At 49.1% G+C, this 25,814-nt stretch overlaps 1 long non-coding RNA gene across 9 annotated transcripts in view; it reads left to right on the top strand.

Moving 5' to 3' along the window:
* Positions 1–9,477: 9,477 nt before the first annotated feature.
* Positions 9,478–25,814, top strand: part of LOC114214248 (uncharacterized) — a 28,011-nt gene continuing 11,674 nt past the window's right edge. The window contains exons 1-4 of one of the 9 annotated variants that reach the window (XR_003610381.2): positions 9,486–9,543; positions 11,342–11,404; positions 16,118–17,162; positions 17,913–17,986. This is a non-coding gene — a long non-coding RNA (uncharacterized LOC114214248). Of the gene's footprint in view, positions 9,544–9,768; positions 9,843–10,732; positions 12,547–16,117; positions 17,163–17,912; positions 17,987–25,814 lie in introns of those variants that run through there. The other 8 variants (XR_003610378.2, XR_015768105.1, XR_015768107.1 and 5 more) reach the window with 8 other exon arrangements.

Raw genomic sequence — 25,814 nt, 5'->3', positions numbered from 1 at the left:
GAGTATTGTGTTAGGTTTATATAGTAGATACTAGAAATAATGAGGGCTGATCTTTCCAAGCTGTACCCAATTATGCCATTGTCCTCTGAAGCAAGTGCCCTATGATACACGCTCCGCAGGTACCCCATTATGATGCCTTCTACTGTATCACCGAGGCCTAGACGTGGGCCTCACTTTCATGAACCGGGCTCTCTCCCTCTAGCCCTTGGCTCTGCCTTTCTCGGGCCTGACTTCACTTTGGGGCTGACTTTCTCCATATAGTGGGCTCCTGGGGATGTGAGCTTCACAACTGCAGCACAGAGAACTTCTCTTTGCCAAGGGTGACTGTAACAGTTCCGGAAGCCCGTTCCTGCGGCTGGCTCTGGGTTGAGCTGGTTTGGGTCTCAAGCCTATGCTGGTCCCCGGCTCCGCAGCCCGGGATATGCGATGCTGTGATTGGCCAGCCCTGGGCGGGGCGCAGAGGCGGAGCCAGGTTCAGGCCACGCCCCAACAAGCGAAGCCCTGAATGCCGGGAGCAGAGGTGCTCCAAGAACAGACCCCGCGCAGCAAGGGCCCTGGGTGCTCACAGACAAACGCAACCCAGGCGGCTCCCAGACCCTCTTTGTCCCCCTTTCTCCTGTCACCGCCGGCTATGCTTTCTCTCCTCCGCCTTCCCTCCACCTCCAGACTATTAACTCACGGCTTTTCCTGCCTCCCAACTTCCATGCCTCCGTGCCTTCTGTTTGCTTTCTTCTCTGGGCCGCTTTCCATCTCTGCTTACCGCAGTGTTGTTTCTTTTTCGTGCCTCACGCTGCAGTTGCCTCAGAGGTGTCTGACTGGGTTTGTTCGCATGCAGTGCAGAGGGTCCATGATGAGATGGGTGCTCTTGTCAGGCCACCTCAGAGCCACTAACCAGGCCTGCAGACGGTTTCCTTCCGGTTAGACCCCTTGCCCTGGGATGATCGGCCCAGGTAACAGAACCACGTGCTGTGGTATAAGGCAAGGGACCTACGGAGAAGGTACAGTTTTGGGCTTTTTTGCTCAGAGAGCACAACCATCAGAGCTTCTTGGCCCGAAGAATGTATACAGTGTTTCTCCTAAAGGACCAGCCTCCATTATTTCTAGTATATGCTAGACACCTAAACCCACACTTGCGGAAAGAAAGATCTCCGTGGAATAGGGACAATTTTTTTTTTTTAAGATTTTATTTATTGGGCGCCTGGGTGGCTCAGTTGGTTAAGACACTGCCTTCGGCTCAGATCATGATCCTGGAGTCCCGGGATCGAGTCCTGCATCAGGCTCCCTGCTCAGCAGGGAGTCTGCTTCTCCCTCTGACCCTCTTCCCTCTCATGCTCTCTATCTCTCATTCTCTCTCAAATAAATAAAATCTTAAAAAAAAAAAGATTTTATTTATTTACTTGAGAGAGAGAGCAAGCAAGAGAGAGAGCACGAGCAGGGCAGAGGGAGAGGGAGAAGTAGACTCCCCACTGAACAGGGAGCGGGATGCGGGGCTCCACTGCAGGACCCCGGGACCGTGACCTCAGCGGAAGGCAGATGCTCAACCAACTGGGCCACCCAGGCGCCCCAGGACAATTTTTTTTAAACTCCAGGTGGGACCACTGTTGGGTGTATGACAGATGGAAAGTCTAGAAACATAATCTCAATGACGCAAGGAAAAGGGGTTTGATAAGAAAAGGTGAAAGGGGTTGAGAAAGGCTAAGCGGTGACCACAAGAAGTTTTTTTAAAAACTAAAGGTTAAAGAAGATATTGCTCAGCTATTCCACAGGTACGGGGAGCCTAGAGCATGCAGACTGGTTTCAATAGTGGCAAGAAACAACCTTATTAAACCACAGATTGCAGTACTGAGAGAAGCTTCTAAAGGCTTCTAAGAGCGTGTTCTTAGATGAGGTGATGGCATAAATGCCTGACTCCTGCCAGGCAGTCAGGGGGATTACAATTTAGAGTTTTATAATTTGAATTCTAAAATATAATAAAAACGGGAAGCCCAACACTTTTTTGATTTCATTTTAACAAAAGAGCCTTCCTTTTATCTACCATTCTGTCTCCCTCCCAACTGCCCAGTGATTACTTGTGGGTCAGAAGGAGGGTGAGGCAAGTGCAAAATTTAAGGAGGCCCTTCCTCTTAGGTGCCACCCCTGCACCGGCCTGCTAGCTGGACAGTGAGCGCCTCCTTAAATTTTGTGCCCTGGGCTCCTGCGTGTCTCACCTGCAGCCCAGTTCTCTTCCAGGAAGTACGGTGGTTTCTTTTTCCTAAAAGCAAAACACTGGGCGGTTTCCATAAGAGCAATCACTTAATCCTGCTCTTTCTGACCTGGGTCAGAGGACTTAAACTAAAAATGAAGAATTTTGTTTGCAAGTGTGAGACAGAGAAGGTAAACATACAGATTTTTCTAAATGTAAAAAACAACAACAAAAAAAACCTAAACAACAACAACAAACACAACAACTTGGTTTTATGTTAGCTTACTTTTTTTTTTTTTAATCCCTGTGGCCTATCAAAACATATCCTCTCCTGGCCTGGCCGGATTCATCCCCAGGGCTGCCAGGTGGCCACTTCGGCCCTGAGCATTTTCATATTGGCAATCTGTTTCCCAGTCCAGACGCTTCTCCTAGACAGCTCATGTTCACCTGTCTTATTAATAATTGGCTGCAATCTTTTCAATTTTCCCCTCTAATAGGCTTGCAGAGTTATGTTACTTATCACTTGATGAGCTCAATTCTTCTAGATTTTTACATTACTCCTCTAATGCCTTCAGGTAAATTGCAGGATCACCTGAGTAACTCGATGCTGATGAGGAAAGCTTTGAGGCAAACACAACGTGGATGGGGCCAGGATGGTCTCTGAAAACTTGGCTTTAATTGTCTCCAGGCTGCTTGCTATGACCACATCATGCGTAGCTTTCCTCCACAGTGAAAAATATCCTGAGAACAAGTATTGTCCCCGGGACACAGAGGGATCCCTCATTTGTCACTGAGTGCCACTGTGTTCATTCATTCTTCCACTTCCTAAGAGGCCTTACTTTCTGAGGATACCTTGTAATAGTCAGCCTGAAATTTCCTTTAATTCCTGTGGAAAATATTCTGGGCTTCTTGCCCCACTAGAAATAGTTAGAGCCATTCAGGAAGAGCCTTCTTCAAACATTTATTCCTGGAGGGAAGATCCCTAGAAACCCTGACATTGGTTTCTATTTTCTTATTTTCTTTTTCTTTCTTTCTTTCTTTCTTTCTTTCTTTCTTTCTTTCTTTCTTTCTTTCTTTCTTTCTTTCTTTCTTTCTTTCTTTCTTTCTTTCTTTTTCTTTCTTTCTTTCTTTCTTTCTTTCTTTTTCTTTCTCTCTCTCTCTCTCTCTCTTTCTTTCTTTCTTTCTTTCTTGAGAGAGAAAGAGAGTGCGCACAGGTGCACATGAGTGGGGACGGGGCAGAGGGCGAGGGAGAGAGAGATTCCCAAGCAGGCTCCATGCTCTGCATGGAGCCCGACTTGGGGCTCCATCCCATGGCCCTGAGCGCCCTGAGATCATGACCTGAACTGAAATCGAGAGTCGGACACTTAACCAACTGAGCCACCCAGGTGCCCTGGGTGTCTATTTTCAGGACTATATTGAAAGTTAATAGCTTTTTGATTAATAGTTATGAGTCATGTAAAAAAAAATTGGATGTTGGTGTTCCCTCTCATGGGCTCACAATGCTTTATTTCTGTTAGAAAGAAGTGAAGCTGGACATGTCCTCGAGGGGGCTAGCTGGCCAGACAGGCTGGTTTCCCAAGGGGCACTACCAAGCTGAGTCCCCAGTCTGCTCCTGGGCTTTTCAGGGTAAGAAATGATTAACTAGGGCAGCTGGAAATGTTTGACTTAGAACCCTCTTAATCAAAACCTACAAGAAACTGGGGTACCTGGGTGGCTTAGTCAGTTGAGCGTCTGCCTTCAGCTCAGGTCATGATCCCAGGGTCCTGGGATCAAGTCCCGCATCCGGCTCCCTGCTCAGCAGAGAGCCTGTTTCTCCCTCTCTCTCTGCCTGTCGCTCTCCCTGCTTGTGCTCTCTCTCTTAAATAAAGAAAGTCTTTAAAAAAAAAAACCCTACAAGGGGCACCTGGGTGGCTCAGTCGTTGAGCGTCTGCCTTCGGCTCAGGTCATGATCCCACAGTCCTGGGTTCTAGCCCCGCATCGGGCTCCCTGCCCGGCGGGAGGCCTGCTTCTCCCTCTCTCACTTCCCTTGCTTGTGTTCCCTCTCTTGCTGTGTCTCTCTCTGTCAAATAAATAAAATCTTAAAAAAAAAAAAACCTACAAGAAACTGACATGTTAACCATAAGTCCAGTTAATTCATATTTAATGCAAGATGTATCAGCCAAAGGGTCAAGAATCCCTAAAGACTGGTGGCTGCTGACTTCTGTTCATTAAAACCTCCACTTTCCACCTCTATTTTAGGGAGTTATATCCCAGAGCGCATAATAACGTTACTCACGGTTATTCACTGGAGGTTCCATTCTCCTTCCCTTACCCCCAACAACACTGGGGAGAGAGCGTGATTTCTGGATCAGCTCCCTTCTTAGAAGTTCCCAAGCTGATCATTTCAGCTCTGTAAGAGTCCTCCTTGAGACTGGTTCACTTCATTCACTCACTGTGGTCCGCCCAAATTCCCATTTGGTGACCTGAGAATGTAGGTTTACCACTGTGGGATTGGGGTTCTTAAATTTCTTAAATTTCTGTAAGCTGTGCATTAATTGACTGTCCCTTAGAGTTACCATTTCTACAGACGGCTGATCTCATCGGTCCGCTAAGTTGTGCTTTCCTGAAGGGGACCTGATGCCTCCACGTAGAGATCATTTTTACAACAACCACACACAAGAGAAGAAATGACAGATGTACCTGAAACCAGAGCAAACCAAAGGTTCACTTTTCTTACTCTGTTGAACTTCAACCTCATTTAAGTAGAACAGCAAATAAACGTTACAAAGAAGTCAAGATTCAAAACACTCTCCCCCCCCACACCCCCGCTCTCCCCCCCCACTTCAACTTATGAAAGACTAAGTGAACCAGTGGAAATACAATTGTGTACTAAAAAACATCAAAAGCGCATAAAATCTCTTTTGCCTCTGTTTTCACAATCAAGTTTGGATGTTACAAAGTTCTCAAAATCTCAATTGGGTCTGCATATTTATATTCAAAAAGCCATCTGATAGGTAGGTAGATGTTGTCTCATCTATGCTCTGAGTGACATGGTGAGGATGCGTATCAATGCCGGTCTGTGTGGGTAGGTTTTATTGTTAAAACCCTCACAGCAGGCGGGGATGATTGATTACAAGACTGAGGCTCCGGCGCTTCTCTGCAGCCCACCTTCTCGTCCCCTCCCCTGGTAAGTAGAAGTAAGCTTTCTTCCACCAGCGTGAAGACTCAAAATTTAAAAAAGTAGCATTGGTTAGTCAGAATGTTCTCCTCACTGGAAAACCACCATTGGAGGGGCCAGGAAATGACAATTTTCAGCCCCCTGTGGTCATGAATTATAGACCATACATAGTGTCATGTGAAACCAGGGAAACTCATATGTTTCAGGAAAATCTCCCCCTCCCCCTGGGGTTGTTGTGTTTTGTTCTGTGTGAATCGAATTCCTGGATTTTCTTACACAGCATCTATGCTTCCCACCGGAAGGAAACAGGAAACTTCAATTCTCTGAAGGGAAGCTACTCCATCTGCACCCTACATACAGCCTTTACTGGAAACCCTGTTGCATTTCCTCGGTAGGACATCAGGTTTATCTAAGCTGTGAAAGCAACACAAAGATAAGACCAATGACGTTTTTCTTGTTACGAAAAAGCTGTCTGCTTACTGTCTGGAAACAGTGAATCCTTGATTTGGAAGGGACACCAGCAATTTAAGGTTGAAAATGGGGCCTCTTCACTTATTTGTATTTCACCCTTCCCTTGGGGGAGGGCTGCTTATGAGTTATTCCAAGATTTAGAAGTCCTAGAAGAATAGGTCACAGGGTTTGTGGCTACATTTGACTCCTACAATTGTGCAATAAAACCACATTCTGCTGATTTCCTTAGGTAAAAGCAGAAATGCCCTTATGGAATGCCCATCAGCATTTGTACTCTTTGAAGAAACATAGTTTAAAATTCTCAAATACTTTGGAAACTTTAAAAAAAATCAGAAATATTCTGAAGTCACCGAATACTTTAATGTTTAACCCGTGTGGCTAAAATAAATGTGCAAGATGATATATTAATCTCCGGTGTATTTGGAAACATTACCCTTCTGTAAGTTTAAATTGTTCACAAGATAAGTTCATTTGCTAAAAAAAAAAGACTGATTGATTTGAGAGAGAGAAAACACGTGCAAAGTTGGGGGGGTGGCAAGGGAGAGGGAGAGAGAGTCTTAAGCAGACTCCACGCTGACTGTGGGGCCTGATCCCACGACCCTGAGATCACAACCTGAGCGGAAACCAACAGTCGGTCACTCAACCGACTGCACCACCCAGGTGCCCCAAGATAAGTTCATTTTCTATAGAATTCCATTTGATTTTAACCTTTCTTCATGATCATGTGTGTTTGTCAGTTTGCCCTTGGATTCAGTCAAAGCTAGCGATAGTTATTGCCCCATTCCAGATCCTTTTGGGAAGTTAACACCCTGGCACCTCAGTTTCTTCATTTATAAAGTAAGGATAAGAACATGTTCTACCTCTCTGAGTGCTTTTCTGTTTATTAACAAATACTGTGTGTGTCAGGAGCGCTAGACATCGAGGACACATTGGAGAGCAGTTGCCGAATGTGTGTCCCTGTCCTGCTGGCTCTTACGGCTCAGAGAGGGAAATGAACAAGTAAGCAAACAGAAAAACAAGTGATTTTCCATGATTTTAAGTGCTATGCAGGAAAATAGAGTGCTAGGGTGGTTAGATTAGTTTGAAGGAAGTTCTCCATGATGTGGAGACATTGTGAAAAAAATATTAGCCAGGCAAAGGCTGGATATTCCAGGTAGAGCGAGAAATATGTGCAAAGGCCCTGAGGTGAGAATGTCTTTGATCTTGACAAGACGGGCCTGACTGATGGATGGAAGACAGTGATGTGGGTTCCTGGAGTAAATAGGCAGTAGGCAGGTCCAGGTGTTGTCTTGTCAGCCAAAGGAAAGCAGTTGGAGTTTTCCTGAGCACTTGGGAAGCCACTGGAAGACTTTAACCAAGGACAGGACTTGACCTAGTTTACATTTATTGTTTATTTTTTTTAAGTAGGCTCCGTGCCCAACGTGGGGCCTGAACTCACAATACTGAGATCTGAAGTTGCACACTCTACTGAGACAGCCAGGCGCCCCTTTTCTTCATGAAATTAAAAACGCCTTTTTAAAAAACCCTGTTCACATTTTATTTATTTTTGTTTTTTAAAAACGATTGAGAGAGAGAGCACAAGCAGGGCGAGTGGCAGAGGGAGCGGGAGAAGCAGGCTTCCTGCTGAGCAGGGACACCGACTGACCTGTGGCTCCAGGACCCAGGCGCCAGGCTTGACTCAGCGCTGTACCGGGGAACTGAGCAGAAGGCAGACGCTTAACTGACTGAGCCACCCAGGCGCCCCTAACCTTGTTTACATTTTAAAAAGAGCTCTCTGGCTACAGTGAGGAGAGGAGACTGGGGACGAAGGAATGGAAGCCAGGGCTTTCTTTGTAAGGATTAAGTGAGCTGACGAACATTTAGCATTTGGTGCAATATTTGACATATAATAATAGCCTAGTTCATGTTGTTACTAATAATTGTTACTAATAATTATTGTCAATATTAATAACAATAATGCTTCAGTTTGGCATCATCATCTGATGGTATAAATTCAACATGTATACTTGAAATTAAATGTCCACATTGATTTCAGTCACTACAATGTCATAAAAAAAATTAGGTCAGCAGTTGGGAGGTGAGTTTATTGGGCTCTCTGGGACTCAATCGTAAAGCCAATTTTGATTCCTCAACTGGTTACCTTATTATTGTCCATATAGTTAGCTGCGTGTGTTGAGTGCAAACTTTTTAATGAGCAAATTTATGAAATGTTTTTCATTAGTTAAATTACCCATCTATAAAAGAAGTCACTTAAAAAAAAAAACCTTGTTTTCCGGAAACCATAACATTTACTCCTGTGAGATTTCCTTCTGACCCTGACGACGATATAGGTAGAGAGTGGTATGTATGTTTGGGAAACTAGCATTTTATGTACTAAAACTCAAGCTTTGTGAAAGGGTCTCTATTGGCCACAAGTAACCAGAGTGTATGTGTTCCATTTTCCTTGCTCTCTGTCAGTCTTTAGCACCTATAAGCAGTAGGCGAGAGCCACATAATGCTGAGTAACTTTATGCCCTCTCCTGGACCCTCTCTGAGCCTCAGTTTACTCATCTGTCAAATGGCTGTAAATAGTCATGACCTCCTTTTAAGGCTGTGAAGATAGAAGGAGAGAAGTCATTAAAGTGTTTCCATGGTGTCTGACACATAAAAGAGCTCAACCATTGTTCAGTGTTGCGCTTATTATTATTATTATTATTTGAAGACCAAAGTCCCTGCTCTCCTTTATTGGACCCATTTAATTCCAGATAAAAAGGATGAGTTCTAGATTCCACAGAGGATTGCTTGGGATATCAGAAAATGTTAGTGTGATGACCTCTGACATTTTATCTCTGACCCTAATTTGACCCTGGAGCCAGGATGAGACCTGGAAAAGAAGCCCGCGGCTCTGGCTCCGGCAGCCCTCCAAGACTTCCCGCCCGCGCAGCTCTGTGAGAGGCGGCCCTCCCGAACACTGGCAGTTTGATAAGCCAGGGGGTCTGGAGTTTCAATTCCCTCTGTGCTCTGCTTTTCTAACTGGCAGTAATTATCTTTGTAATGCTCTCATGCTAAATAATGCTGCCGCTAATGCGCGCTGCATTTTCGCGCACAGGTGCCTAGTGTTACCTCCCGGGGCACACTCAGGGCTCTCACACTCAGGGCCCTCGCCAGGCCCAGTCCCTGCCCACCCCGACAACACAAAGGCAGCCCCAGCCTCCTACAGATCCACCCTGCCCTTCCCCCGCCGCCAGAAGGAGGCCCTTCTCCCTCCCTCCGGGCGCTCCTCTGTCCCCTGCTCCGCCTCCCTGGCCCCTTCCCTTCACTGCCCTCCCTCCCACCGCTGGTTTCTTCCTGCAGAAGAAATCCAGGAAACCACCACTCACATTTCCTCTGCCCACAGTTTCTCCAGGGCCTGACTCACACACAATTCAGCTTGATTCGGAGTTCCCTTGTCTCTGCCCCATGAGAAACCCCAGCTCTCCCATTCATTTCTGGGAGTGCGGGCTTGCCAGAGAAGGTGGCTTGTTTCTTGGTCTCATAATTGACCTTTCATCATTAAATAAGGGGTGGGGGGCATACTGAAGACAAATTACCAAAAAACAAATGTGAGGCTGCTGGCTTAGGCTTTACACGCGCGCGCACGCGCGCGCGCGCGCACACACACACACACACACACACACCCTTACACATTCGTCAATAGGCAGCCTTCAGCAGACAACATCTGCAGGATGAGTCGGTTTTCGGTGACTTTAATCTGGTAATTCATTGTTTCTGTGGTGCCGGTTACAGTAGCTAAAAGGGCGGAACAGCAGGCCAATTTGGCACACAAACATATTTAAATGTGAACCGAGGGGTTTGCCCACCTTATGATGAGCGGTTGACTCGCTGCCAAAAAACAAAACAAAAACAAAACAATTGGTGGGGTTGCTGAGGGTGGGGGTGGGGGGGACAAGAATTGCAGTTTCTAAACAGGGCGGAGGCTCCTTTAATCTCGACAGCACGAATAATACCAGGGGGTCACCGCACATCTGCTCGGGAGGAAAGACAAAGGGCAAGGTGGGGCTGCAGTGGCCTGCGGGCCTGCAGGGCCTGCAGGCCGAGCTGGGCGCAGGGCGCGGCGCGGGGGCTGAGGTTTTGCGCGCTTGCCGCAGCCCCCGCCGCGGCGTTTAACCTTGACTTCTCCCTCCTTGCGTCTGGCCCGGGAGGAAAGCTAGTCCAGATGGGCGTCCTGAGTGTGACGACTCCCCTCCCGCCCCCGCGCTCTCGCGCAGATGTCGCACGCTGCTCTGGGGGGCCCCCAGCCACGCCGCCCGCGAAGGCGCACCCCGCGCCGTCCACGCGCGCCCCTGGTGTCCCCTGCCTCGACCCCGCTCGAACCGCGGAGCCCGGCGCTGGGTGCTCCCGCGGGGTGGGGGGTGGGGTGCCGGGAACAATGGCGAGCCTGTCCTCGGCCGGCCAGCGGGGCGGGGGGGGGGGGGGCGGCGGGTCCCGGTCCCCGCAGCTGGCGCGTCCCGCAGCGCGGAGCTCCGAGCTGTCCCCGGGGTCCCAGACCAGGCCGCCGCGGGGGGTGGGGTGAGGAGAGCGCTGGGACCCGGCCGGGCAGGGGGAGCAACCCGGGACCCGGCCGGGCAGGGGGAGCAACCCGGGCCCCAGCGACCCGCTCTCGCGGACCACAGTGTCGCCCGCCGCCGGGCAAGTCCATGGAGACGGATAACGCCGTGACAGGCCAGAGGCGGCTCGAGGGATCCATAATTTATGATGTTGTTCTTACCAGTCCGGTTTGGGATTTCACAAGCGTTGCCCGTTTCCCTCCCATTTGTTGCTCCCGCCCGTCCTTTTGGTGAAAACCTCGTCTTCCCCAACCCCAGACGGTAGCACTTGCCCTATTGAATTAAGGTGATAAGAAAAAAAGGGTGGGTTTTTACTTGAGGGCTTGCTGGGGCGGGCAGGGGGAGGGTGGCTGAAAGGAACACAGGTAAGGCGGCGGGGCTGAGACGTTGCTTAGCTCGCGGTGTGTACCTTCCACTAACTTTGCCCTGACTCTTAGGAAAAAATAACCTTATTTCCAGACAGTTGGGGTGGGGGCTTTGTGGTGAGAGGTAGTGAGAACAGCTCTTCCCCTGCGACTAAGAGCAGTCGTTTCCCTCATTTATAAATAAACTTCTTCCTCCTAAGTGGTATTTTTTAGCACAGCAGTCCTGCAAAAATTATGATTTGGGTGGCAGGAAGGGAAGGGGTTAACGCTCCTCCTCTGCTGGCCCGAGGCCGCTGATCCCTGCCTGGGTGCGCGCAACTTAGGCCCCATCGTCATCCAGGGACCCTTGGCAAGGATGCTCTGTCCCCATATTCCTTACATTGCTCCACCGCTTGGGGAAGGATGTATGGATTTGATTAAGTTTTAGTGCAATGCATGAGTCCATGATAGACACAACCAAGGACCCCAGACTAAGTTGGAGGAAGTTTTCTTTCTTGTTACCTTCTTTTGTTTTTGTTTTTTTGTTTTTTCTTGGAAACAAATTTATTCCAGTCCCCTTCTTTTTCTCTTCTGCACTCAGAATTGCTAAATGGAATTCAGAGCAGAGAGCAACTGTTGCAATTGCTTGCTGAGACTGGAGCAGGTGAAGACTTGAACAAGCAAAGGTTGGAGCTGGTCAGATCCGTTCTGATTGCTGCAAATGCCCAGGGGCTCCAAGCCGAGGGCGGCTCCCATTCCACTTGGGCTGACGAGGGAGCAGGCCTGGGAAGATCTGCAAGCTCCCAGAGCCAGCAGCCCCTGCAGATGGCTGGGTCATTTTGTGGTTTACAAATGATCAAGTCAGGTTGAAGCCACAGTCTCTGTGGTTACAGGCAACCGTGATTAGTCACACAGTTAGTGACCCAGTTATGGCACACCCTCTTTTAAAAGGACATTATTCAACATCTTGCTAGCTTGATTTCAGAAACGTTCCATGGATACAAGGAAGATGAATACTGCAAGGAATGGGGCATTGAAAACCTAGGCTATGTGTTCACATCTGCCAGGAGCTGGGTTTTTCGAAAAGGAGCAAATCTGGGGTGGGATCTTTGAGGCTAGGATTTCACTGAACTTTGACGAGAGATTGCTTTTCAAGTTCAGGTACGGCCTTTTTTTCTGAAAGGAGTCTGGGAAAGATAGAAAAGAGTTACCTCGTGAGCTTTGACTTGGCTTGTATACTCACAGCCATATGTAAAATGAAAGTGGGGAGGCAGGAAGAAGAACCCTACATATGAAGGCTTGTGTGGCTTTTTATTTTTTAAAAATAGCATTTCTTTTTACCACAATGGCATAGGAACTTGTAAACATGAGTCCCCAGCAAGAGTAAACAAATTTGCTTCTTTTATCTGAAAAACAAGTAGAGTAAGTCTCTCTCTCTCTTTTTTATAAAGAGAAAATGCAAAACAAAAATGTCCCCTCCTCTTAAAGGCTTCTTTGCTGGTGTTTGTCCAGGAACAAATAGTCTTTTATTCGAATGGTCTCCGAAAGTTCATAAGCAAAAAAAGTGTCCAACGTCGGGTTCCCGACAATATGGTCTCTAGCTGCATAGTGAAGCTTTTCTGTCCTGAATTTGTGATCTGCTATCAGAGCCCTTTAATTTCTGCGAACAGAAGGCTCTTTGGGAGAAGAAAGCTTGGGGGTGGGGAGTGACATTGGAATCAGTCTTTTTTTCCCCCCTTTGGCTGTTTTCTTCCAGTCAGCAAGTAGTGCTTGAATTCTTCTGATCTTTCCCAGCATCTTATTGAGGTGAGGAGCAGGGAAGGGTTAAGCTAGGCCACAGGCAGCTTTCCCTGCTGGCCTATTTTACTGGGGGTGGGGTGGGGGGGGGTTGGAGCAGCTGGCCAGGCAACACCTAGGAACTGTTCATAAAAAGGAGACGCCCTACTCCTGATGCCCTTTATCTCCTTTGGAGATTTTCCTTTTACAGCATGTTTTATACAATCTTCAGTGATGACCGTCTTTTTAAAGTCATAGGTTCCCTGAAACCATTGGGGGTTGACACGTATTCCCAACATTCCCAGGGTAGTATCTGGCAGGATGAAAGGAAAGAGGCAAACCGTTAGGGAGAAAACAGACGATCGTTTTGGGGGATGTGCAGAAATAATGATTTGTAACTAAATTTTAATTGCTTATAGTCAAATCATTTTAAATATTTGGTCACCTCCATTTTTGCCCCCAAGATTTATTTATTTGAGAGAGAGAGCGAGAGAGAGAGAGAGCGCACGGTGGGGAGGGGCAGAGGGAGACAGTCTCAAGCAGGCTCCCCGCTGAGCACGGAGCCCACTGGATCCCATGACCCTGAGATCACGACCTGAGCCAAAACCAAGAGTCAGATGCTGACTGCACCATCCAGGCACCCCTCAAATGGATTCCATTGGACACACATTTACTGAGAAGCCTCAGTAAGAGTCAGGTCCTTTCCTAGGTGAGGAGGACACAGGAGGAAGCAAGACGCTCCAAGGCCATGCTCTTGTGGAGCTTATATTTGAGTGGGGGGTGGGGGGTCGAGTTCATAACTTTATTTTTTTTTAAAGATTTTATTTATTTATTTGAGAGAGAGAGAATGAGAGAGAGCACGAGAGGGAAGAGGGTCAGAGGGAGAAGCAGACTCCCCGCCGAGCAGGGAGCCCGATGTGGGACTCCATCCCGGGACTCCAGGATCATGACCTGAGCCGAAGGCAGTCGCTTAACCAACTGAGCCACCCAGGCGCCCGAGTTCATAACTTTAAAATAACTTTTGCATAAGGATAAGTGCTTTAAAAATAATGAAACAGGACAGAGAGAGCCTCTCTGAGGAGTTGACATGTGAGTCAAGATCTAGGAACAAAAGGAAGACAGCCGTGGTGCCACCTGGGAGAAATAACGCAGGCAGAGAGACTCATAAAGGCCTGAGGCTGGGATGGGTTGCCTGAGCCATGGAGATAGAAGGAAGGCCCGTCACGCAGGGCTGGAAAGAAATAGGGTGGAGAGGAGGCCTGGGGTTCCTTCACCTGCAGATTCTTCCGTGCTTGTCAGAGTTGGCAATTTGCACAACTCCAGGGGGTGCTGTCCTCACTTCCAGCCTGCCTGCAGCGAGCGTCCGCCCTGATTCACTTCCACACGCAAAGCAGCAAAGCAGCTGAGAGGTCCGATGCTGTCTCCTTTATCTGGGAGGCTTCTTTGCCTAGACTTAAAAGCCAGCCCTATTGACCGAATGCAAGGCAGGGACACAGCTATTGTGGAGCATAAACTCGTGTCCAAGGTAGCGGAGGGGAAGGTGTAGCCGCGTGTGTCCCGTCAAGTTGGCCAACTGGTGAGGACAGGCTTGGGTGACGTAGCTCTGAGGTGAGAGATCCCATGAGTGACTAGCGAGACCAACATTTCCCCTCAGGGGAGGTTTGTGCCCACCAGAGGCAGTCCCCTGAGGCCTGGAGTGGCCCTCCTTTTGCCCACGGGCCCAATATCCAGCCCCCTAGATCTGCTTCAAGTTTGAGGAGGCCGAGGACGTCCCTTGTTAGGTCCCTCTGGTCTGTCCCAGCATCCAGGGCAAGCACTGGGAGATGGGGTCCTTTGTTTCCCTGCCCCCTTCTTGCTGGTGTTCCCCACGCCCCCAGCACCACCCTTGGTGGTGTCTGGATGTTGATTGGTCTGCCCTACATCCCACTCCTCTCAGGGCCTCTACCTTCTTCTGGGCTGGCAGGGACTTCTGCCACAGGGCCTCTAGGAAGTGGGCGAGCTGGTCTCCATCTCGGCGCTGCCTGCTCTTGCTGGCTCCTGGGCTCTTGGAAAGCACCCAGAATGGCGACCCTGGGGCTGGGATTCCAGTCAGGCCGGGGAGAAGGCTCTGGAGGAGGCTCCCTTGCTCTTGCCCGGGCAGAGGCAGCAGCTAAAGAGAAGCAGGCCCTTGAGTCTCACGGCCCCGGGCTCCTTCCCTCACCAATTTGTCTCCCTGTCCTAGACTCGCTGAGTCAGAGGAGTATTTAGGCTTTGATCTTTTTCAACCTCCGGCTGTTCTCATCCAGAACAGAGGCTTTGGTTTTGTCTTGTCAAGCTACCTAGAGCCACAGAAAACCAATATATCCCCCATTCCATTTTCCTCTTCATCTTCCACGATTCAGCTATGGGTTCCAACACAATGGGTTTGAATCCTAGCGCTGCCTCTTACTGGCCATATGGCCTTGATAAGCTGTACCATTTCGCAGAGTCTCAGATAGCTCATTTGTAAAATAAGCCCCCAACTCATGGAGTTGCCACAAGAATTAAATGGGCTCACTGATGAAGAGTTCCTTGAAACATGCCTAACCGACGGTAAAGACTCAGATAATACAATCAGCATTGAATATTGCAAACTGACTCCCTACTGTCTCCTTCCTTGTAACCTTACACTATGTTCTGGATGGCCACACATCTTGGCTTTCTCTGTCTCCCTGAGGTTCTTCTCCCCGTCTCCCCAGATCTTCTTGATTGAACAGGGGAGCTCTTGTTGGCCCTGTATTTGGCTCATGTTGTAGAATCTCCCTCGTCCATCCTGCAAACATTGCCTCCGCATAGGTCACCTCCAAATTGTCATCCCTTTCCGCAGCTGACGTCTTATGACTTTCACTTCCTCTTAGGTTCCATCATAAACCCAATCTGTCTGAAAACCAAATTACCACCTTCCTTTGAAATCAGAGACCCTCTCCCAGCTTGCAAATGTATGACTCCATTCTTTGAGGCATGTTGGATCCATCCTCTCTTGAATACCCTTCCTCTCAGCTTCTGCCTCCACCTTCTGACACTCTGGGTCCAAAGCATCTTCATTCACAACGTGTCCCTCTTGTAACTATTTCCTTTCCAAGACCATCATACATACACATCTGGTTGCTGAGCACTTTGCACTGTGGTGGTCTAGTCGCTACTCGACCTGCCCCCCCGAGCTCCAAGTTCTCCCCTGTGATGTGTCCTGCAGTGGGCTGCTTGGGCCCCATGGGCAGCCTGTGGGAGAGAGAGAAGGGCCTGGTGTCTTAGCTTGGCCTCAGTGTCCCAGAACTCGGTTTCCCCATCTTAATGAGATGCTCCTGCACGTATGTAGTGGAGATTTCTTGGCTTACGTTTGATGTTTAGGAGGAAGGACTTCAGGAAAGGCCTCTGAGATTGATTTGCATGAAGACCCAAGAGAGTCCTGGGTAAGGACTCACCATGAGGGCGTGGAGAGTCAAAGTGTGGTCAGATTAACTAGAGTATAAGCTACAGGCCTCATGTAGAAAGGGAGGGGAAATGTCAGGTGTTCTAATAGTGGTAACAGTAAATATTACTACTAATGTTGTTCTCTGGCCCCATTTCCCAACTTCTGTTTCAGGGACTTGTACCAGATCCTAAAAGAGTGCAAGCTGTGACAAAATGAGTAGAAGAGCCGGTTCACGAAAATGTCCATGTATTTTCCTGAGCATGAGCACTGCTTTGAGGCATTCATACATTCATTCCTCCACTGCTTCCCAAGCACGTACTGTGGGCTCCACACTGGGAATATGCCTGCCTGGAGTTCACGGTCAAGCAAGGGAGGCAGATAATACAAACAGGCAATGACCTTGAATGTCAGTAGGTGCTACAGGTAGTCAGATACAGAAGGTCGCAGCACCACATCTTAGGGATGCTTCACCTTAAGCTTACAGAATCAGAGGAGGCTTTGTGGAGGCCACGGAATCTAAGCTAAGACACAAGAGGAGAACAGGAGTCAGTGGGGAGAGGAAGAGTTCCACGTGGAGGGGAGGAGGGTACACAAAAGTTCTTGGGGCAGAGAAGCACGACATTTTTGAGGAATGGAAAGGGTTTTGGCTTGGGCAGAGCATGGCCAGGATGCCGAGGGACAAGACTGGAGAGGGTACAATGCACAAGGCATTGTAGACGGTGTACATGAGTTTTTATTTTACCCTAAAAGGCTAAGGGAAGCCAAAAGCCACGGGAGGGGTTTTGATGCTGGTGTGTGTGTGTGTGTGTGTGTGTGTGTGTGTGTGTGTGTGTGTGTAAGGATCAGGCTTAGCATTGGAATGGAGTTGGAGAGGAGCCAGACTCTGAGGGATCCAGGGGCAGGGCAGAGGAGGGCCAGAGAAATGGGCGGATTTGAGCAGTATCTGGGAGGATTTGTAATGGGTTGGATACAGGAGGCACCAGAGAGGGGAAGGTCAGGGATAGTCCCCAAATTTCTGACTTGAATGGCTGGGAAGGCATTAGTGACCCTGCCGAGTTTGAGAATACTTGGGGAAGTGTGGAAGGGAAGTGGATGGGTTTGCTTTTGTGCATTATAGGTGGGAGGTTCCTGAGAGACTTGCAAGTAGATGTGAGTTTGCCGACACCGCTCATCATTGGGAAAGCCAGAAGAGACTTGAGAAAATCATTCCGATAAGGTGTGTGTTTATTTCTGCTGTAACTTGAGATCTTTCGGTTGTAAGGAAAGAAATGCCCTCAAGCTAACTTAAAACATGGAATTGTTAGGGTACAGAGAGCTTCATGGGATGTGTTGGTCACAGGGAGGTTCTGAGGATGGGAATAGCTCTTCTGGCCTACACATGGCAACGTGGCCACTTGCCACTTGAACCTGCCCTTATGTTGCATTCCCCTGTGTGTAGACCAGTCTTCTCCGCTCATCCGTGGGGCCTCCAGCCTCCATATCTGCCCTTTATGGAGTGGACTCCTGCTCTCACCTGCCAAAAGTCTTCACAGCTGCATTGAAAAGCTTATTAGGGACTTCACCACAATATCTACATCTCTTTATTCAAATTTTTGAGAAGAGAGTATCTGATTGGCACTCAGAAGTTAATGGTATAGCGACTTTGTGTCAGGCGCTCATCCTTGGTCCAAGCAGTGACAGCGATGTGTGTGTCTGTATATGTGTGCGTGCGTGTGTGGCTATGTATGGGTGTGTATGTGTATACGTGTGTGCATGCTTATGTGTATGCGTTTGTGTGCACGCACGTGTGTATGTGTATGTGTGTGCGTGAATGTGTGTGTCTGTATATGGGAGGGTGATTCTGGGTAAGGAGAATGGTCAGGATGGCTATACTGTTGAGTACAGAACTTCTGATGAGACACAATGTTGATACATCATTTATCTACCTGTCTAACCTATTAAATGTGCTTCTGTGTGTTCTGTGTAGCAGGAAGAAAGGGCATGGACACACAAAACCGTCTGAATGTCTCCTTTACAAGGAAGATCTCGGGCAGTTTGCAGGTAACTGTCCTCTCAGAGCTTTGGTCCCTACTCTGTAAAGTCAGTGCCTGCTTCTCCAGGAGAGCAAACTGCATGAGCTACCACTGTGAAATGCTCGCTCTCAGTTGACTGTTTCTTTTTTTAAAGATTTTATTTATTTGTTTGAGAGAGAGAGAGGGAGGGCACCGAGGGAGTATGAGAGGCAGACTCCCCGCTGAGCAGGGAGCCCGACGCGGGGCTTGATCCCAGGACCCCGAGATCATGACCTGAGCCAAAGGCAGACGCCTAACCAACTGAGCCACCCAGGGGCCTGGTTGACTGTTTCTGTCCTCCTTCTACTTATCTGTAATTCTTGTGCAAGTCACTGTTTGCCCAGAAAACAGGAATGGTACTTATGTCACTTTTTAAAAACATTTTTAAAAAGATTTTTATTTATTTATTTGAGAGAGAGAGAGCAGGAGTGGGGGGCGGGGAGAGGGAGAGGCAGACTCCCCAGTGAGCAGGGAGCCCAACACGGGGCTCGATCCCAGAACCACAGGATCACGACCCAAGCGGAAGGCAGACGCTCAACGGACTGAGCCACGCAGGCACCCCCATGTCACTTTTTTTATAGTGATTTCTGTGCATGCATATTTTTTTTTAAAGATTTTTTTGTTTATTCATTTGAGGAACAGAGACAGAGAGAGAGAGAGAGAGAGAGAGAGAGAGCATGAGCAGGGGGAGAGGGAGAAGCAGGCTCCCCGCTGAGCCAGGAGCCCGCCGATGTGGGGCTCGATCCCAGGACTCTGGGATCATGACCCGAGCCGAAGGCAGATGCTTAACCATCTGAGCCACCCAGGCGCCCCGGTGCATGAGTATTAACAAATGTTTTTAGAATGATCATATATCTTCGTTCCATTAAACAGTAGTTGTAGCCACTCTATAACGTTTTAGGAAAACTGAGATGAGGAAAAATCATTTGCTCATAATCATGCCATCTAAATAACAACACATAAACTATGATTTATTTCTTATCAGCTTTTTCCTCAGCTTTTTGTTTTCACATAAATAGGATCATACTTTACACACAATAAAATGCAGTGTTTTGAGATGTTTAAACATAAATTATTTGCAGAATGAAGACGATATACTTTAAAAGCATTTAATTTTCGTAAATCTAGAATATTGATTGGCATCGTCCCCTAATTTCCTCTGTTTTGTCCCGAACATCTTGCAGATGGGGCAGTGTTCACTTAGAATCTTATTTAATTCTACCAAATTACAAATATATTCTGGGCAAGAGTTAATGTCCATTCAACTGTACTTTGGTATGTTAGATTTAATGCAGGGCTAATGAGGCCAAGCCACAGGTTTCATTCTCACGCAAGCCAATTAGCCTTACTAACTACTGTAGCCACAGACTTCACCCCAGTCTTGGTTTCCCACCTTGCGGATGAATGGCAGGGGTCACCAGGGAGACCAGGGAGAACATGAACAGTTCAATGCAAATCCATTACCATTACTAGACAGCCAACTCAAAGGCTCCATCTTTGAACCATTAGGTGAAATTGCATGGGGGAGGGATGCTTAATAGGCACAATTAGAATGTGCGTGTTCAGCAATTGTTGGATCCTAGAATGAAAGCTCTAGATCCATCTAGAACAACACTAGTCCAGATCCAGTTCTTTTCAAGAATGGTATGTGAAAAAAAAATCTCTTTACTTCAGATAAAACAGGGGTCCACAGCTTCAAACAATGAAGGAAACCCGAGAATTCCATCAGTAGGCTCTCTTCAAATTAATACCACGCCGCTGGTTGGGGTTAGCAGATCCCAGAGAAGTGAAGCATAGCTAGCAAGTGTGCAAAGATTTGAATGGACCTCAGAGAAGATTCTGGAAAGCACTTGTGAGAGGTTGGAGAGATTTGGAAAATCCCCATTAACCTATTTACCTGAGGTTGTCTTAGAGCAGGCACACACCTTTCAAAATTTCTGCTTGAGAAAATGCATCACGCCATGGGGGACATTTCTACCATGCTACTGAATATTTTGTCTCTGAAGGTCTGCACTGAGCATTATCAGCCTTAGATCTACCATGATGCACTTTTTGGCACTGATGGGCCTTCTTTTCAAGATGACTTGCTCACGTACCCACCATTCCTTGCAAGTCCTTGGAGAAGACGTAAGCTATTGAGAAATACATGTGTGGGCTCTGATGACGGATTTGTGCCATACTGACATTATGCCTCACTCTTTGTGTTTCAATGCTAAGGAAGGGACCTCAGTTTTCTCTATGGTGGCTTGTGCATCAACACCCACCCACCATGCCAGTTTAGTCTCACATGAGAGGAGAAAATGTGCACCTCTGAAGCTTTCAGGCTGCTCTTTGTAGCATCCGGATTTTGTTCTAAGTCCTCTTGGTAAGACTGCATCGTTCAGGAGCTCATGTCTGAGGCCTAGGTTGAGCTGCTGTTTGATATTGTTCCTGCTCCTTACCACATTGGTGGCATCAAATGTCCTTATTGATTTTTTTTTCCTGATTGGTCCAACCTGGAACAGGATCAGCTTCACAACTGGGACATCTTGTGGTCTGAAATACGAGATTTGTTTTAACAAACCACTCTTAAACCATCATTTCTCCCGTGGAACCCAAGATCAGCAATTGCTGAGTTTCTTCTTGTCTTTCCCTCCGGTGACTCTTCTCACTCCTCTTGGTGCCCCGTTTCCCTCCTGCACTTTCTCCCACTGCTTACAAACAAAAACCCCCAAACAATACTCACTGAACTCTCAAATCCTTCCCTGGGCCCCTGAATCAGACAGAACTGAGTTATTCTGGCTGTTGATTGAGTGGAGGATGTCGGGGCGGGGTGGGGGGGGGGGTGGCACGGAAAAAGTACCATTGTGTAAGTTAAGGAAAGGGTCAGAGAACTGAAAAGATTCAGCTGCATTAAAGGGCTTCTGCGCTGGATTTTCCTTTTAAGCCATCCAATGGCATAAATTAAGGACCGTAAACTTGAAGGTGTGGCAAATGAACAGAATACTAGGTTTTGTTTGTTTGCTCTATAAGTGAAATTCCTCTGTTTCCCAAGAATTCCAACGTGAAGCTTTACATATTTTTCATGTCAGCTCTATTCCCTGGCACCTTTGTTTCCCAGCCTGTGTGCCTGCCTTCCCTTACCAGCTGGACACATCACCGTTCCATTTTTCTATTGGTTGTGACTGAAGTAGCTTGAGGTCAATTATTTCCCCAGCAATTGACAAAGAATCTTGACGAAGAGGAAAGTGACATTGTCCCTTAAACAACACTGCTCCCTCCTCCCCCTGCCCTCCCGGTTGAGAGGAGGACAGACTTTCCTTTTGCAAGCAGCCCAGCAGGGCAGTGGCGGTGGGGTCTGTGGAAGTGCGTGGGTAACATATGGTAAGTGGAGAAAATATTTATATTCATGGGGAAAGAGCAGGAGAAGATCCAAAGAAGGTCATTCCACAGAGATTTCAAGCAGGAGACCCGCAGACTTGATATTCTGTCTTTGGCCTGGATACAACAGAGAATTTAAAGAGTTCTGTTTTGTTTTGTGGCATTCCGACCACCTGTGCTCTCTGGACAATCTGAATTGTTGGCAGTTTCAAAAAGGGAATATCCCTCCCCCTAAGCTCCCGGAAAGTATCACACTGGACCTTCCCAGGGCCCTCCTGGCTCCCGCCGCCGCCTTTCCTCCCTCTGCCTCTGCCCGCCCCAAGGCCAGAACTCAAAGCCGCTCTCTCTGGGCGCTGGTGCCTTGGGCCCGTCGGCCTTTCTTCCCTTGTTTTGATTGTAGATCGGGTAGCCGAGCGCACAGGCAAAGTGGGCATTTGGGGCAACTGCTTCTCCGGTAGTGGGGAGGGGGGGGATATAAATAATTAATCGGTGCTAGATTACTTTCTGATGAGCCACATGAAACCTCTAGGGCCTTCTCCGGTGCTTTCCGGCCGGCATTTTGCGTCACAGCTTCCTAAGAAAGGTAAAGGGTCCTCTTCCAGTCCCCAGTGGAAAAACTCGCGCCGTCCCGCAGGGCCACAGCCCAGCGCGCGCAGGAGGGACCATCTGCCGTCTGTGCGCGGGTCGCGCTGCGCAGCAGGCGGACGCGTCCCTGCGCACCCCGGGGTGGACAGACGCGCGGACAGACAGACCCACGTGCAATGCGTCCCGCGCCCCAGAGGCGCAGCTGCGCGCGTCGCCTCCTGCGTCCGGTTCCCTGGGCCGCCCCAAGACCGCCGGGGGAAATGTGCGCGGCCCCGAGTGGACAGTAGCGGAGGGCGAGGCCAGGGTCATTTCCCATCGAGCGGTCGAAAGTTTATTTCTCCCTGCCGGGGGGTGCAGGAAGATGAGAAACTGGGTACTTTGGAGACACTCCCCAAAACGGCGGAGCTCCACGACGCTCTTCTAACTCGTTTGGATGGGGGCTCCTTACTCTCCATTCTTCCCCCATCCCCCAAATTCCAGTTCCCTAGGGGCGGGTGGTGAGATGGGGTACAGGTGCGTCTGGGTCCGTGCTTGGGAGGGGTCCCCCAGGGTTCCCTCGTGAGGCAGCCCATAATCGAGCGGCCGCTGCACCGAGGCCACGCTTAATGGATTCTTGCAGATAAAAGAGCCTGGCTACCTTTCTTTCCTATAATGGCCCCTGAGGCTAACGTCTTAAAGAGGAAACAAAGGGATTGTTTTACAGCACTGGCGGGGAGGGGCGGGGGTGGTGGTGGTGGGGGGGGGGAAGACCGGCGCGCGGGGAGGGGGGAGGGGCCCCCGGCTTCTTAACCCTTCCCCTCCCGCGGCCGCGCAGGCCTCCCGAGCCTCGCGCTCGCACCCACGAACCCCAACGGCGAGGGGGAGGCGACGCTGCTGGACGGGGCCTCCCCGCGACCCGGCCTCCGGCTCGCCTCCCTCCCTTCCCGGGCGGCTTTCTAAAGAGCCTCTGAAAGGGAGGACGGAAAAGGTCAAGGGGACCCATGTCTTGCGAGATGCCGTTTCTGGGGGGATGTGCCTAGCGAGCCGGATCGTCGGGTGGCCGTGCCGTCGGGACTGGGACCCTCGGGGCCCGGCTGGCGCGGAGCGCACGGCGTGGAGACGCGGGGAAGGCCTCGCCGAGGTGCGCCCTGCACGTCGCGCGGGGCCTGCTCCCGTGCTGCTGTGCTGACGCCGTCGGGCAGGTGCCAGTGCTGTGCACGCCGCTGGGCGTCTTTTACGGGAAGTTTTCGTTTGCGGACTGCGGGCGGGAGAGAGAGAGGGAGAGAGTCGTAGTCGCATCTGCTTCCTGGCTTTCTGTTCTGGCTCCAGGAAAAGATCAAAACAATGGTTAAATAGCAATTGAAGACAAGTGGTGTAAGAAATAAACAACTCAACAACAAAAATGCCCACAGGGATTTAAAAAAAAAACCTTTATTATGGAAATCGCACAAACACTGAAGGAGAGAAAAATGGTTTAATGCAGTGAGTCTCAAATTTGAGCAAGCATCCGAATCACAGAGCGGAATCCTCGGGAGGGCCTGTTAAAACACAGGATGCTGCGACTCACCCCCAGAGTTTTTTATTTGGTAGATCTGGGGTCTCCTGCTCCAGCCTGCGAACTGGCAACGTGTGAGAGGCCCCAGGTGATGCTGCGGGTCCGGAAAGGGCACCGTGAGGTCCGCTGGTATAAATTCCCTTACCTCACCCGCCCAGCTTCAGTCCATGGGACATTTTCCTCCCTCTCTTTCTTCTGTTCCTTCTCCTAGCTTTCTGGTTTGCTGGAGACTTTTAAGGCAAATCCCAGACATATGTCATTTCACCCCTATGGATGATTTTTAATTCAGTAGTTACTTAAGCCAAGAGGCCTGAACGCTGTGAGAGGTACTGGAAAACCCTTCATATGCTTCCAAGAAGGTCAGGCTCCCTTGGTTTTGAGAGAACCCTTCAGGAGTTCCTCACCTGCAAAACTTGTCAGGTTCGCTTAACTCTGCAGGCCTTTCCAGCACGTTGGCCTGGTTTGGGGAGCCAAGTCCCCAACTCTCAGCTTCCTGGTCATTATTCTGTCTTGTCATGTAGTCCCATGACCATCATTTAACCTCAAGTGTTTTCCTAACGAGGCACCTTCCCCTAGGACTGAGCTTTGAACCACAGCGGTGGGGTGGCGCTAGTCTTCTACCTAGGCTACTCAACCCTCCTGTAGGCCCCTCCAGGAGAAGCCCCCTTCCCCCCAGTTAGAACCCCCACCCCCGCCACTTTCTCATCCCAAACCCCCTGCAGTCCCATCCCCACACTCAGAGCTTTCTTAGGTTGTTCAAAAGTTCACTCTCTTATATGTTGCTTGTTCTTTGTTTTTTTTTCTCTTTTCCTGACTCTCCAGGAGGCCATAGGAATTTTTTCCTTTCTCCATCTGCTGCAAAACAAAGCCCTGGGGATGGAGTAGGCTCCTCCACCCCAGAGCTCTGTTCCTATTTTCATTGTGCCTCATTTTCCTATGTTTTTCTGCTTTTGTCAGCCTGGAATCAGCTGTCACTTTTCTGTTTTCTCCTGGGTCCTTCAACTTGCCTTTGCTTTTCTAGCCTTCCTGAAGAAAATGCAAACAGCATGTGTTTGCTCCCCTTTGGGTCCTTACTGCACCTAATTTTGTTTGGCCGTGCAGCAACCGTGGTGCCAGCTGATATAAGCACTTTTCCCACTAGGACCAAGATACAGGGTGCTGGGGCAGGATTTGGGATCGGAAGATTGGAGTCCCAGCACTGGTTCTGCCTTTTGATAGCTTGTCTTGCTGGATTCAACCCTGGGACTTCAGGTGCCTTCTTCTGAAAGGGCAAAAGCAAAGCAAAGCAAACCAAACCAAATAAAACGAGCTTCATCTGCAGAATGGGGGTCTGAATATTTCACAAACTCATGAGCAGTAAGTGGGATGATGTCTGTGGCAAGCGTGCCCACAGAGACAGAGCCTCTGGGCTTGGTCTTGTCAATGTCTTTGAAATTTGCTGTCGTTAAAATCTACTGCGAACAAGTGCAAAGGTGGAGCCCTTCTGATGGTTTTGGCGACTGTTGTCCCCGTTACCTGTCACCTCAGGTCATCCCTGGCCTGGAGGTGCGCCTCTGGGCTAGTCTCTTCCTAAAGGCAAGTCCCTGCAAAAGATGATGGCACAGGGGAGCTTGGAGGAAGCACCCATGGGCAGGGCTATGCAGGTGTCACTCTCTCCCTTACATTTTTGTGGCCTTGGTGACAGATGCAAAGGAAGTGATAATGCAGAGGCTGGTCTTTAATGAGAGGAGGGGACCGTGGTCATGGGAGAGTTCCCCATGAGAAAAAGGAGGAATTATCTGGCTGAGGTGAGAGAGCTGAAAGGAGGTTGTAACTACAGCAGTGGGTTGGTGGAACTCACTGAAGTCACCGTGCCTTTTACCAGTTGTCCCAGGTGCTGTGTTCCTGGCTGTTAGATAGACCAGAGATCCTCAGGGATGTCCGGGCCCCACACGGTTCTGCACGTAGTGGGTGGTCCTCAGGCTGCCTTTCTGTTGAATGCTTAGTCCTACTTCCCACCCCTGTGAGGTCATCCTGGGGGCTGGGCTGCAGTTTGGTCTAGAGATGGCCATGTCCCTTTTAGTCACCACTCTCTCTTGAAAGCCTTGTAGGGAATGTGGAACAGGTGCATTATCTACCTTTTCAACTCTTGGAGGTTCTTGGTTATGCTGACTCAAAACTGAGGTGTGCAGTGCCCTGCTCCCCTGAAATGGAACAACCCGACTCTGTTCTCTTTGTTGTTGTCGTTTAAAGCTGGGTTTGTCACAACAGAAACGGGTCTCTGTGTGGCTACCACTCCTTAAGCGTGCACGGCTGGGTCTGGACCCGGGAAGCTGGTGCTTTAAATTGAAAAGCAAAC

The sequence above is a fragment of the Eumetopias jubatus genome, unplaced genomic scaffold (assembly GCF_037043125.1).
Source record: "Eumetopias jubatus isolate StellerSeaLion01/CBP00866 unplaced genomic scaffold, mEumJub1_p1.0 scaffold_4, whole genome shotgun sequence".
Lineage (NCBI taxonomy): Eukaryota > Metazoa > Chordata > Mammalia > Carnivora > Otariidae > Eumetopias > Eumetopias jubatus.
The sequence above is the reverse complement of the archived record's forward strand: the minus strand, read 5'-3'. Positions and strand labels throughout refer to the sequence as shown.